We start from the raw sequence: 14,946 nt of genomic DNA, 5'->3' as shown, positions 1-14,946 counted from the left end.
TCTCCGCTAAAGATCTGTAATGCATTTGGCCTCAATGCTATCACGGGCACCATAGGTCCCTTTGGCCTATCCTTGCACAGCTGGTCTTTATCCACATCCTTAATATCATATATAAATGCACATGTACGGTGACTCCAGCCCATAAATATTTATGGCAAAGGAAATGCAATGCACTGTGTGGAGGAGTTGGGTAAAAGGAGCTTGAGAAGAATGCCAGGTGTCACTTAAGTTTCCTCTTCCCCTGCCAGACAAAGGAAGCACTCAGGAGACCCCTAACTCAAGACAGTGATTTTCCCTGTAGCTATCTAGAAATCAGCACAAAAAGCACCATTATCAGGCTTTGAAGAAAACCAACCAACTTAGACACACTATCCTAAGAAAGTGCATAACTGATAAAAGGCACCGTCTCTACTTTCTACTATTTTCTACCGTCTCTAATTTCTCTACGTTTTGATATTTTTACAAGGACATATTTGTATAACAGTAGCATGATATCGGCAGTTGCATTTTCAGTCCTGTTCCTAATGTTCCCCTAACATGAAATCTTTTCCACAACTGCCATACACTGGGTTGACATCGTCACTGAATGGTGCTAACATTCAGTAGAACAGTATCAAGGCAACAATTTGAAAACAAATTAAGTTACAAAGTGAAAAAAAGGACAATCACTGAAACATTATAATGGAGTCAGCCCGTGAAAATGCTCTCACTCCCATACCAAAAACCATTGCAGGGGATCAACATGGCCATTTTGTATCAATTAAAAAACCTTTCTTTAGTTGTTTTTGCACTCTTTAAAAAAACCTGTTTTGAGTTTTTATTGTATATTTGTAAATCACATTGAGATGTATGCAAAAGGTGATTCATACAACAAATAAAAATATAAGCAGCAACTTGGAAGCAGAAGAGAAATGCACCTACCTTGCTGTTGATCTACAGGCAGGTGCTCCTTCAGGTAACTAAAACCAGGGCTCCTCAGTCAGGCAGTGCATGTCAAAGGCAGCACAGACCCTAGAAAGGCATGTAGATGAAGAGGACAAGATAAGGAGAGCTTGGACTTGCACTCCTGCTCTTCCTTTTGGTGCCACTCCTGGCCTAGCTCAGTGGACCTTAGCTAGCAGAACCATCACCTATACTATAGCAGCAGCAACAGTCTATAACTTACACGATGAGCCGGAACTTCCATTATAAGAGGCAACAGCCACAAGACTAGAAAGCACATCACATGCACTTCTGCTTAGCAATGACTCCCTTAGGACACCATCTCATTATTTTCCAAATGCGGTTCCCTCTCCAGAATCTCTGGTTCAGCCATCTATTCAGCGCCAAATGAGACATCACGTGAGAGATCCATGATTAATCTCCTGACATATTTGTTATGACTTTAAAGCAGTCGTGGTGAACTTCAATTTGACTGGAGCAGTGTTGCTTGAAAGGGGGGGGTGATATTTGGACCTTTCCCCTCATGTTGTTTTCCTGGTTTACATGCTCCCCACCCCATCAGCTGCTTCTTTGTCCTCCAGGAAGACAGGCACAACTGCTCTGATCCAATACAGACTACTCCCATCCTGTTTTAAAAGGAAAAAAAATCCAGGAATTCCAAACATGTGTAGCTTATTGTCTCAAAACATCTCTCTCTGTCCCACCCCCCATAACAATCCAGTGTTTGTCTCTGCCTTTTATTTCTGGTTTCCAAGCTTTCCCCCTAAGAGTTACTCAACCTCCATTACAAATGGGCTTCATTCCACTTTCCTTCTGTCACGTAGATCATCCCTAGACTCCTGTCCTAGCCACTCTGACAGATTTGTCACAGAGATGGGTGTGCACACAGAGATGGGTAAGGGAAAGATAAACCAAGTTGATTCCAGATTAGTTTCCATGGTCATTTCCACATTTGTTTTAGATATCAGTTTTCTAAAACACATTTCCCTTTTTAATCTTCAGAATTTTCAGATGTGTATTGATTATGCCTTCAGTGTGAACACTGGGCTGTCCCAGTATTTCATGGCAGCAGTGGCTACATCACATTGGTTCCATTCCTTTCCCACAAACACTCTGGCTGGCAAGATTCCATCTCTGCTGAGAGTCCTGCTAAGTTCTCAAATATGACAAATGTTGTACACTGGACTGTTCCCATAATGTTGCTGGCAAGGATCTCCCCCACCTCCAAATTGATTATCAGTGTTGTCTGCACTGACAGCACACAAATCAGGGAAGAAAAAGGGACAGAGGATGACCAGAATTGGTCCCATTAGCCAGAAAGAAATCAGCACAGATGAAGCTGGTAGAACCCTGTGAATGTGTATGAATGTGAGGCTCTTGTGTCTCTTGACCAGTAGGTTTAGACACGGAAGTCTATTCCTTTGCATGAATGTATTAACTTTCTCTAATTTATTTTAGCTACAAACTTAGGAGCTTTGAGAAGAGCTCTCTCTCATCTGATTTGGACAATATAATAATATATATATATATATGAATGATTTGGACATTATAATACAAATGCTCTGAAAATTAGAGTCTTGACCAAGCACCTGTTTTATGAACCCTCAGTGGGAAACACAGCCCATGTTTTCATGGAGGAGTGGACAACATGCTTTGCTCATGGAAGCTCCCAGGAGCAATCCTTGGCACCTCCAGTTAAAAGGATCACTAAAAGATCCATGCCTGAGATCCTGGAGAGTTCACCACCTGAACTGGGTGCCCATATTTATCAGCCTTCAGTGAGCTCCAGATCTTTGCCGAACTTGGTGGTTTGTATTCAGCATGAACTATATCATGTGCCTCTTGGAGCTCTCCAAGGTCCTGTTTCTTGCCTGAATTCCTGTGTGCTCTTCTGGTCCCACTGATGGACTCTGCCTAGAATGCGCCAATTGCCTGTCTATGGGATTATGATGATGGTTAGGAAGGCAGCGGGGAAGTCAGGGTGGGTTAGTAGGTTTAGACACGGAAGGCTCAGGTTCAAATACCTGTTCAATTATGATGTTCGCTGGGTGATACAGCAAATGAGAATAATTTCATACAGACTGAAGTAACAAAACAGCTGATCTCTGGTGCAAGGCCTATAACTATCACTTAAAAAGGTAAAGGTACCCCTGACTGTTAGGTCCAGTCACAGACGACTCTGGGATTGTGGCGCTCATCTCGCTCTATAGGCCGAGGGAGCCGGCATTTGTCCGCAGACAGCTTCTGGGTCATGTGGCCAGCATGACGAAGCCGCTTCTGGTGAATCAGAGCAGTGCACAGAAACGCCGTTTACCTTCCCGCCAGAGCGGTACCTATTTATCTACTTGCACTTTGATATGCTTTTGAACTGTTAGGTGGGCAGGAGCTGGGACTGAACAACAGGAGCTCACCCCGTTGCGGGGATTCGAACCACTGACCTTCTGATTGGCAAGCCCTAGGCTCTGTGGTTTAGATCACAGCGCCACCCATGTTAGTTAGTTATATATCAGTTAGTTGTATACAAAAAAGAGACTTTAGTGGGACCCTAGACACTAATTATTCTGGCATAACCTTTCACAAACCACAGTCACCTCCATCAGATTACAAACATCAACAACAAAACAATGGGTTCCCAAAGGACAAGATTTATGTGTATCACACCCTGCCTCAGTTGAGCAGACTTTAACATGCTATTCAGCCTTATGATTCTACAAGACTATGGAATTGAAGGTACCTATGCTATCTTTTTTATTGCTACATCTTTTAGGATCATAGTTTTCCACATAGTTTGATCTGTGGAATTATTTGCTAGGAATGTTGTGGAAGTAAAGAATAAAACTGGCTTTAACAGTGTATTAGATTTTTTTTTTAATAGAGAGAGTCAATCCAGTAATGGCGTCAAGCCAAGTTGGTCAGGGAATACAATCTCATTATCAAGATGTTCCTCTCCTTGGCAGAAGCTGTGAGTAAATGACAGAAAATGGATCATTCAATAACGACTCCAGTGCCTTGTACGTTTCCCCTCATGCACCTAGTTTTAGCCACTGTCAGAAAGTATTTTGGCTACCTGTACATTGTTCTGACCTTGAAAGACAATTCTTGGAGGCTATTTTATCCAGATGCCAAGCACTGGATTCAGCAAACTAACTACAAGGAAACACAAACAGGCAGGGACTCCAAATCCAACTAAACTTCACAATCCATTGTGGGATTTAAATCTGCTGATCAAACACAGAATCTTCTAAGGAAAAAAGAATAATTGCTGCAATTGCACTAGTTACAATGTATGCATGCCTGGATCCCCATGTAGAGTCACCAGTTCATAAAATTGGAATGTCCACCTGATTCTGGCCAGGTTGTGAGCATGCAGAAGACCCTGCACATGCATGGAAATAGCTCACAGTTGAATGTTTGAACTGGCTCCACTGAAAACCACTGTGCTGGATGGAGGTATCTGTGGAGTTTGATATGTGAAGCCTCATTCACACCTGGCAACTCATAACTTCATATATCTTGCAGTTCTCAAGTCAGCAACATATGCATGTGTGAATCAGCTCCAAGCCTAATGAAAGTGAAATTGTGGGACTAATCTGGAACCAGATCCTTCTTATTTTATGTATTCGATTACTGTGTTTCACAACCTAAACCTCTCAAAGTATAAACCTGGTGTTTATATAAATCACCCTTGCCAGAAGGAAGCTGGATCTTCTCTGCAACCACATTAGTCTGGTGCTATGATAAGGTTTAACAGGGTTTCCTCCTGCAAGTTCATTTTTCACCCCCAAACAAGCCATCTTTTCTGAAAGGGCGATGCAGGGAGGGTTCACAAACCTGTAGACAGACAGCTCAAGGGAGAAACAGGATAAAGATGCTTATCTGCTTCTCCACAAACAACTTCACTTGCACTACAACAGTGATGGCCAAAATTGGCCCTCCAGCTGTTTTGGGACTACAACTCCCATCATCCCTAGCTAACAGGACCAGTGGTCAGGGATGATGGGAATTGTAGTCCCAAAACAGCTAGAGGGCCAAGTTTGGCCATCACTGCACTAAAAGGTAGCAGCAGTGTGGGAAAACCCTTCTTCCACAAACAAAGCTTGAATATTCCAGAGTAGATCCCAATCTACCTTCTGCCCACAACAGATCCAACCAATCTGAAGCAGTTAACAGTGACATTTTATACACATTGACTCAGAAGCATGTCTTGTTGAGTTCAGTAAGACTTGCTCCCAGGAAACCCCAAGTAACACTGAAGGCAACGGAGGAAGGTAAGCACACACATATTTATTTCTCTCGGAGACAACTCTACGTAAAAATGCTTATTTTCTGTTGGATTGTGTCCGAAGATTTTATTGTATATGGTTCAATATTTTTTAAAACAAGCAAACAACATATGGGCTAGTGAGTGCAGAAAGTAATGATAGGAGAACCAAGAAATCTGGATTTTTCCCCTATCACTGATCTGGCTGTGTCTCTCCAAACAATGATCTTGGCCTTGCTTATATTCTGCTCTCAGGACTGTCCAGGGCAAGATATGCGGCTCTTTCTTACTATGTGTGTTCACTGCTCATCTCACAGGGGATTCTAGGTGCTACTGTAACGCAACCAACAAAATAATGATCTGACAATCTGACTTATCTCCTTTTCTCATGTAAAAAAAAATAAAATCTATGAAAATCCTGTTGGGCCTGTTTAGCTATCTCGAGTACAAACTGCTCCAAATAAAACACTAGGAAGGGTTAAGGTGTGAACTCAATTTCTCATCTACCTCTCCAAGGTGTTAATAGCTATGTCTAGCTGTGATGATTTCAATACTAATGCTGGTGCACACAGCAATTGGAAGAAACAAACCCCCAGCTGCATTCAAAGAAGTTACAAAGCTCCTTCTTTATATGTAGAGTTTTCTCTTTTGTGATGCTTCTGGATTCTTCTGAACAGGAAATAATGGTGCTACCAGTATCCCAGAAATGGTACAAGGGTGATGATGCAAGTTTTTGAACACAGGGATGAGGAACCTGTAGCCCCCAGATGCTGTTGGACCATAACTGGCCATGCTGGTTGGGGCTGATGGGAGCTGGCATCCAATAACATCTGGAGGGTTACAAGGTGCCCTGCCCTGTTCTAACACCCAAAGGATTAGTGGACAGTGACTTCTGGCAGAATTTTTGTGTGCTTGGGGAATCTTATTCCCCAAGCAGAAGCTTTGAGTCATCTTACAAACCATGGCTGGTTTTTGTTATTCACTATGGAACACTGGCTTTTAAAACTTTGTTCCAGGAAAAGTTGGGGTTCTTTGGAAGCTCAGCAAGTGGGGCTGGCACATGATTAAAGAAATCTTAGCCCAGAAATTTGAAAGTAGGTAAAACAATAGCTCTGAAACAAGACACATACTTTGTTTTAATGATGTATACATGTGTTCTAGCAGGTAGCCTTTTTAGGAGAAACATTGTCTCCTGTGTGAAAGAAAGGAATGCCTCCTTCAAGACGTTACTTGCCACCTGTAGTTTTAATAAGCTTTGGTTGTATCCGTAACAACTTTTTTATTTTAAAAATATGCTGCCTGGTTTATTGGAAGACAGTGTTTTAGTTAATTTAAATTGTTTTCTATCCATTAATCTTAACAGATTAATTGATTAAACATTGCACCCTATCATAGTTGAGAAGATCAGTAAAGATGGAAAAGCTTCCCTAAATTGCAACATGACTCTGCTACCAACCTTAAGCTGCAGTTCTCACGGCCAGAGAAGAATACTAGATGTGTTAAGTGTTGTAGTCCTGAGAGGACAAAAATGAGGTTCACTGCATTTGGCTGGTGCTCTGTGAGAACTGACTGTGTACATTAAATCTTGGTCTAAATCAAAGTAGAAGCATCTTACAGCAAATCCTTGGCAGTCAAGTCAATGAGGATGAAATGATAAACTGAAGGTACATAGTTTGATGATCACTAATACAGAGCATATACACTTTTATGTATTTGAAATAGGTTGCTCTCCACATAATCTGTACAACAGACAACTCACTACTCTTATCATCTTGTTCACTGCCACAGGTGCATTCAGTTATCATGTTTTCTGCTGAAAGCATCAACATGTTGTCACCATAATTTATGCGCTCCATAAAATATCCACAGATTTTTGCCACATGTCTGTATATCTGGTTCACGGCCAGCTTAGGAACATGGTTTGGGATAAATGACACAATAAGGCAAGACTCCAAAAATTACCAGCTGTCCAAATATTTTTGTTCCACATAAATATGTGCTTGCCCTACTCACTTCATCAACCTCGGCTTTCCCTTCCTTCCCCCTCCCTCTCTTGTTCTCTTCTCATCCCATTGGATAAGCAGGTGTTGCCCACAGTGTTGGAAAAAGCAAGTAAAGAAAGCCAGGTCAAGATGGGGGGCTTTTATCCTTCTGAACAATAGCAGAGAATAGAGTGATCCAGACTACTTAGAAGAATTCTAGCACTCTTGTATCCCTACTTACCATAGGATTTCCGCCCCCTCCAATCCTATATACAAAATGCTGAATGCATTAACAGACGTAGTCATATGATGAAAACCACAATTAAACAATACCACGTTACCACTACCTCAACAGCTACCACGAGTAAGCACTTTGTCACACTCTGAAAGTGAAAAAGGTGTTCAGACCTTTGCCATAAGGTCAAATCTGATACCCAGTGCTCAGCAGTGCCACAGCTGACCTGGCTAAAGGTGCCTTTGTTCAAGTATCAGGGAAAAGAAGACATCTCCCCTACCTTTTAGTGCATTTTATGAAGTAGATTTGTGTAATCCATCTTAATTTGTTATGGGTAAACAAAGAGAGAACTATTGCAATCACTGTACAGATTGAACCAACCACCCCATACAGTGGTGCCTCACAAGACGAAATTAATCCGTTCCGCGAGTGTCTTCGTCTAGCGGTTTTTTCGTCTTGCGAAGCAACCCTATTAGCGGCTTAGCGGATTAGCGCTATTAGCGGTTTAGCGGCTATTAAAGGCTTAGCGGCTTAGCTGCTAAAAGGCTATTAGCGGCTTAGCAGCTTAGAAAAAGGGGGGGAAAGCGAAAAAAAATCTCAAGACTCGCAAGACATTTTCGTCTTGCAAAGCAAGCCCATAGGGAAATTCGTTCTGCGAAGCAACTAAAAAATGGAAAACCCTTTCGTCTAGCGGGTTTTCCGTCTTGCGAGGCATTCATCTTGCGGGGCACCACTGTACTTCCAAACTGTTTTTTTTTTTTTTTTGCAAAAGAGAAAATTGCTGCTGTTCTTCTGTTTCCCTTAACGAAGGTGTAAGAATGGTTAAGGGGAAAGTAATCCATATTACTCTGGATGACACATTATTGTCACTGATCAAAGAAAGAACAGGATTTTAATATTTGATTTATAAATACACCATTGTAAATAATGGTTTGACACGGGTATGGTCAAAAGATGATGTTGGTGCAAACTCCAAACTGCAATCTTGCAATTTCAAGAGATCAAAGCAATTTGCATTTCTCAAAAAAAACCAAAACAAAAAAACTACTATACATATTTTTAAAATACAGATTCCATATTCAATGCAACTGCTATTGCTAATAATAACAACAAAATCCCACATTTTTAGTAACACAATAATATATCTCTCAAAACAATGTACGTAAGAAAAATAAATAAATAAAGCAGGTCATACACATAACAAAAAACACCAAGATACAGCTTCAGAATAAAACATTTAAAATATATAACAAAACACACACACACGAGTTGTTATTCCACTATTAAGATCTGAGACATCCAGGGACGTTTTTGAGGTTGTGGTTTTGCTCAGGCCCTGTGTGCCTCTTAAGGTACACCAGATTCAGGTAGGTAGCCGTGTTCGTCTGACGCAGCCGAAATAAATAATTTTTTTTTTAAATTGTCCAATAGCACCTTAGAGACCAACTAAGTTTGTTCTGGGTATAAGCTTTTGTGTGCATGCACACTTCTTCAGATACACTGAAAATAATTTTATTTATTTATTAAGGCACACCAGACAGGGATGGGTTGTGTGACACAACCAGGTTTGGAGCACAAAGCACCACGGTACCATCATTGGTGCTGCACCAGTCCTGTTCAGCTACGAGCCATCTGTTGCAGTGCATGTTTAGATAGCCAATGCACAGATCCGATAACCGAAACTAAATAAAACAGAATTGCCATTCCTTCTGCAAGACACAGTATAGTTGCATTATCTATGTGGTGAAGCCTTTTAGGACTCCAGCTTCTGTATAGACCTCAAAGCCAGTACATTTTTAAAAATCCTTCCAGGGACTGGGGGCAGATCTGCTTATACATTAAATTCAAGAGGCCTTTATTTGTGTTCAATTCCCCATTTCCCCCTTACAGACTTTTTCCTATTTAATTCTGGGGGTGTGAGAGTGCAGAAGGCATCGATTCAGATTTTGGTGAGAGGCCCCCCCAGTTGCATTATCTGTTGACCTCGGCTCTACCAGAGCAGGCCCACCTCGCGGCCTGCGCCTATAGCGTAGCACGGGCTGGGGGAGGGGCTTGTGCGTCTCTGTACGTGGGGGAATCCCACAGCACCCCACACATCGCCCCCCACACCCACCCACCAGGCTGCAGAAAGCTCCTTTATTACCCTGTTTATATAAGAAGAGCTTGGGCGGCTGCCTCCTCTCCCCACCCCGCGCCCGCTCCTGTTCTTTTTCCTTCTTCAGCTCTCCTTGCCCGCTCCCTACCCCGTCCCAGTAATGAGAATAATTAACGGATGCGAAAGGAAAGACAAAAGCACCCCTGCTATTAATAGGAGCTGGGAGGGGAAGCGAGAGGAAATGGGAGGCTTTTGCAGAAGCCTCCATGACTGGAGGCTGGAGTGTCTGGTGAAGCCGAAATAAAAGGCAAAACAGCCCGGAGCTCTTTCCCCCGTGCACACACCGCAGGCGCGAATAGATGGGGCTGCTTGGCTCGTTTGGGAAGGAAGGGAGCGAGAGAGGTGGAGAGGTGGCTACTCTCAGCGACACTAGCTAGGCCCTTTCCTGCCACTGCCGCCGGAAAATCCGCTCGGGGAGGTGGGCGTCCGCCTGGCTGGAAGAGTCGCCCTTTCCACCTGCGTCCCAATCCTTCCTCCCCCGCCTCGGCGCGTCCACCATTTCGTAGCCGGCGAGCGGGAAGCAGCGGCGGCGGCGCGGACACGCCCAGCCCCGAGGGGGTTAAAGAGGCACGTTTCCCTCGCTCGCTCTTTGCTGGGCAAGAGGTGCTGGGCCTCGCCGGCGGGGCGGCTGAGGGAGAAGCGGCGGCGGCGGCGAGCGAGACGACAACACCACAAACAGCCATAACCCACCTGGGCGCCTGGCGCAGCGTGTGGAAGGAAGGGCTCCTGCGGCGCCGGCCGCCCGGGTCGCTCCGCGGAAGGGGGCGGGGAGCGGAGTCGCAGCAGCAGCAGCAGCAGCCGGTGCCTCGTCGGCTCCCTTTGCCCTGCACGGCGGCGCTTCCACTCCCGTCTTGGGCGAGGGGAGGGAAGAGCGCGCCGGGTGGGGGGATCTTGCGGGCGTTGCTAAAAATAGCCGCTTCGAGCCCGGCAGGGTGGCTCGCACATTATCTATACATTGGTCGTAGCGGCGGTGGCGGGCTCCAGACCATTGTTTCCTTGCAGCCGCAGGGGGAGAGCCGCCAGGCGAGGCGGCGAAGAAGGCGCGCTTTTCTCTGTTTCTCTCCCTCCCGTCGTTCCTGGAGAGCGAGCAGAACTGTCAGGCAGATAGAAGGGGAGGGCACGGGGCAGAGCGACAGGCGCGCTTCTGCACCGCACAAGCCGTTTCGGGGCCGGGAAAGCTCGGGGTTGAGCGACAGGATTGGGAAGCTCGGGGCGGGGCGGGGGGGGGGAAATAAGCACGTTTAAGGCGGTGGGGAGAGAAGAGCGGAGCCACCCATTTGCGGGCGGAGGAGTGGGGGAAGAGGCACTTATTTGTCCCTCCTGAGGATCGACCGCGTGATTTGGCTATCCTGTGATACTATGTGGAGATTCCTGCACTGCAGGGGGTTGGACTAGATGACCCGTGGGATCCCTTCCAACTCCACAATTCAGGGGTGCCAACTTGAATAAAATATTGGGTGGGGAGCAGGAAAGCCCCGCCCCGCATAATCGTTCACATGACGCACGCTATTTGAATGGCAATGCCCTTTTGTGGGGGACCCTCAAATATTTTATTGGGGGAGGGCGAAGGGACCTCGGCTTCTAGAAGTTGGCTCCTTTGCTACAATTCTATGCTCCTGTTAAAACGCGACAGCCGCGCTTGGTTTTCTATGCAAGAAGAGCTCAAGATCTTAAAGCGGGACTCCCCATCTCCTCTTTCAACAAACCTACCGCTTTTGACCGCGCGAAAAGGCTGGCTTTTATTTCTCTCTGTATGAAGGTTGTTCGAGCCTTTGGGGGGCGTGTACATCAAAGCCCCCCCCCCCCAACCATTCATTTGCACGTCCGGGTAGGACGTTTATCATCGGCTTCTAGGTTCTCGTCACTTGAGGGGAAAGTCGGGTTGACTAAGGAGCGAAATGAGACAATAAATAATAAATAAGTTTTTCACAGAATTTTGATGAGGTCATTAGTTAAAATGGGAAGTCAAGCCCTAAGGTATTAGGAGCTGGATTTGAGCAGAAACCAAGACAAATCTTAGGCTGCCAGCTTTTGTTTTTCTCTGGCTGGTTGTAATGGGTTTCTGCTTCCTCCTGAAGAATAGTAGATTAGAAAATTGAAAAGGCGGGGGGAGGGGGGAGCATTAAAGGAAGATATTTATTTAGGTTTTACCCTCCAGATGTTGTTGGCCTACAGCTCCCATTAGCCCCAATGCTTTCTGGGCTTGATGAGAGAGGTACTTGCAACATCTGGAGGGCCCTAGGTTTCCCCTAGCCAGTTGAGATGTGTATCCCTATTCCAGAGGTTCATGGTTTGTAAAAGCGCATTCAGAACTGAATTACTGAAATGTGTTCAGAGTAGATCTCTGGTAGATCTCACACATGACTAAATTGAATCTCCATGCTGTGTTAATGATCAGTTTGAGTGGGGTTTCCTTGACAAGACATACGAAGTTCATGAGACTCTTAATCTCAGGGTCGTGGCTTTGAGCCCCACATTGAGGATAGCACTAGATTATATCAGAAGAAGAAGGAGAAGAGTTTGGATTTGATATCCCGCTTTATCACTACCCGAAGGAGTCTCAAAGCGGCTAACATTCTCCTTTCCCTTCCTCCCCCACAACAAACACTCTGTGAGGTGAGTGGGGCTGAGAGACTTCAGAGAAGTGTGACTAGCCCAAGGTCACCCAGCAGCTGCATGTGGAAGAGTGGAGACTCGAACCCGGTTCACCAGATTACAAGTCTACCGCTCTTAACCACTACACCACACTGGCTCTCAGATGGCAGGCCTCCTTGGAGTAGACCCATTGAAGTGAATAGGCATTACTAACTTATGTTCATTAATTTTAGTGGGTCTACTTTCAGTAGAACTTAGATGGATAGAACCCTCTGTCATTCACATCAGTGGTCACTACATGACTGAATGTGCACATTTTGTCTATGCATAGACCAAGGGTGGGGAAACCTTTTAGCTCAGTGTACCTGGCAGGCCAAATTTGACAGGTAGTTGGGACCACCTACCTGTCAGTCAGCTGCCATTGACATCTGGTGATAGGTGGCCTCCCTTGTGCGGGGAAGATATAGCTAAGGGCAGGATTGAACTTCTTGTGCATCCGCTGCTATGTAGGGACTTCAATCCTGCTTTTTGCAGCTGCCTCTCCACCTGCATCACACCTAAGGTCAGGTGTGATGCCATTTATAGGGCAGGTGGGTGTAATTTCAGGAGAAAAACAGCTTCATGGGCCAAGTGGGGAGGCCTGATGGGCCAGGATTGGCCTGGGAGGGCGCCCCCCACCTCTTGCTCTCCTTTCTACATCATTGTTGCGGTGCCCCCTGCAGCGCAGTGCCCACTGGTCACATCACCCTAAACCACCTCTGTTCCCTATGCCTGGCTCACACCTTTCTTTTTCTTGTTGTTTCGCATGCACTACCTGCTTCATTTCACTAAGCAGGTGCACTAATAACAAAGCAGGAATTAGCAATTGTACGCCCACAGAAAGTGTGCCATTGTGCAGTTGCTGCTGCCTTCATACTTCTAGCTCCCACAGCGCCTATGTGTGAAGCTGCATAGTGGAGCAGTACAATAACTCCTACAGCACCTATACTGTGTGTAACAGCTGCACCTGCTCCCCCCCCCCATAGTAGAGCAGATAAAAAATAATTAAAAACAGTAGCATTGGAAATGGGTAGGGTTGGCTTTACAGTGGTGAAGAAGACCAGCTCTACTACTGTGTTTTTTTTTAAGCTACAGGTAACACTGGATGGGAGCCCCCATGCAGTTATGCCGTGAGAAATACACTCAAAACAATATTTCTGTGGCTGTTGTGGAGCTGCTCCTGAAATTTTCATGCTCACCCTCTCAAGGAGACCGAATGTGTCTTGTTGCTGCTGTGCAGCACCATTCTCAGCAGCTGCTGCTTCGAAGTGAAAAGAATTAGGCAACTTGCTGTGGCTGCTCCCAGAAACGGATTGGCCCAGGTGTGCTGTGATGAACCAAAATGGAGCAGAAGGGCTGTGATGGTATGCCGTACCCCCAAAAGTATCAAATAAGGTCTCAGAAAATCACCACCTCCTAACACCGAATATGCTTCCAGCTGGATTTGAAACAGCCAGTTTTCATGACTATACCATTTACCGTATTTTTTGCACCATAACACTCACTTTTTTCCTCCTAGAAAGTAAGGGGAAATGTCTGTGCGTGTTATGGAGCGAATGCCTGCGGGTGGCGGGGGGGGGGGGGATCTGCTGCAGTCGTGAGCAGAGGATCCATGGTTCCCCTTCCTTCCCTCCTCCGTGGTTACAAAGCATGGATCCACATGGATCCTCAGGATTTTTGCATTGGGCTACTCCAAAATCACTGTCAGATCACGTCTGTGGCCACAGCATGAACCACAAAAATCATATATCCACTATTTCATTTAGAATATTTTTTTTCTTGTTTTCCTCCTCTAAAAACTACGTGCGTGTTATGGTCTGGTGCGTGTTATAGAGCGAAAAATACGGTACTTATTGCGTCCCTCCACATTTAGGGGAAACCCACACAATCCAAGTTGTGGGAGGGGGGAATCAGGACATCTTCAGTGCCAGTACGATGTCATGCACCTGAAAATGAGTGCCTGGGGCACTGCAGATGCAAAGTAAATGGCTTGTGTGGAGGCCCCATAGAGTATAAGAACTAGCCTGCAGGAGCAGACCAAAAGCCTAATAATAATTTCATTATTTATACCCCGCCCATCTGGCTGGGTTTCCCCAGCCACTCTGGGCAGCTCCCAACAGAACACTAAAAACAAAATAAAACTTCAAACATTAAAAACTTCCCTAAATGGGGCTGCCTTCAGATGTCTTCTAAAAGTCAGATAGTTGTTTATTTCCTTGACATCTGATGGGAGGGCGTTCCACAGGGCGGGTGCCACCACCAAGAAGGCCCTCTGCCTATTAAGTAAGTCCAGCATTCTGCTTCCTGCAATGGCCAACCAAGTGCCTTTGGGAAGCCCTCAGGCACGACATGAAGGCAAAAGCCCTTACCTGCTGTTGACCCCAGCAACTGGGATTCGGAAGCGTACTGCCTCTGAACCTGGGTGAATCTCATTTATTTATCACTGCTCATAGCATTAGCTATTGATTGACATTCTTCCCAGAATTTGTCTAAGCTCCTTTTTAAGCCGTGTAATCCACTGCATCCTGTGGCAACAAATTCCATGTTAATGAAATAATGTGGGAAGAAGTATATATACTTTTGTCTGCCTTGAATTTTCTCATAGTCAATTTCACTGGATGAGCCTAAATTCTGGTATTATGGCATTATGGGAGAAGGGGGACAGTTCTTTTCCCACCTTCTCAACACTGTGCATAAATTTATAAGGCTCTAGGACAGCCATAGTTATCTTCCCCTC

General features: G+C 45.2%; 1 protein-coding gene across 2 annotated transcripts in view; it reads right to left on the bottom strand.

Moving 5' to 3' along the window:
* Nucleotides 1-10,622, bottom strand: part of CPLX2 (complexin 2) — a 129,500-nt gene extending 118,878 nt beyond the window's left edge. Inside the window, exons 1-2 of one of the 2 annotated variants that reach the window (XM_080989279.1) lie at nucleotides 10,266-10,622; nucleotides 922-1,011 (exon numbers count right to left, since the gene is read on the bottom strand). The gene's annotated coding sequence lies outside the window, so the exon portion shown is untranslated. The remainder of the gene's footprint in view (nucleotides 1-921; nucleotides 1,012-10,265) is intronic. The other variant, XM_080989280.1, reaches the window with a different exon arrangement.
* Between the last annotated feature and the right edge of the window lie 4,324 nt (nucleotides 10,623-14,946).

The sequence above is a fragment of the Podarcis pityusensis genome (assembly GCF_964106645.2).
Source record: "Podarcis pityusensis genome assembly, chromosome: 2".
NCBI classification, from domain to species: domain Eukaryota; kingdom Metazoa; phylum Chordata; class Lepidosauria; order Squamata; family Lacertidae; genus Podarcis; species Podarcis pityusensis.
The sequence above is the reverse complement of the archived record's forward strand: the minus strand, read 5'-3'. Positions and strand labels throughout refer to the sequence as shown.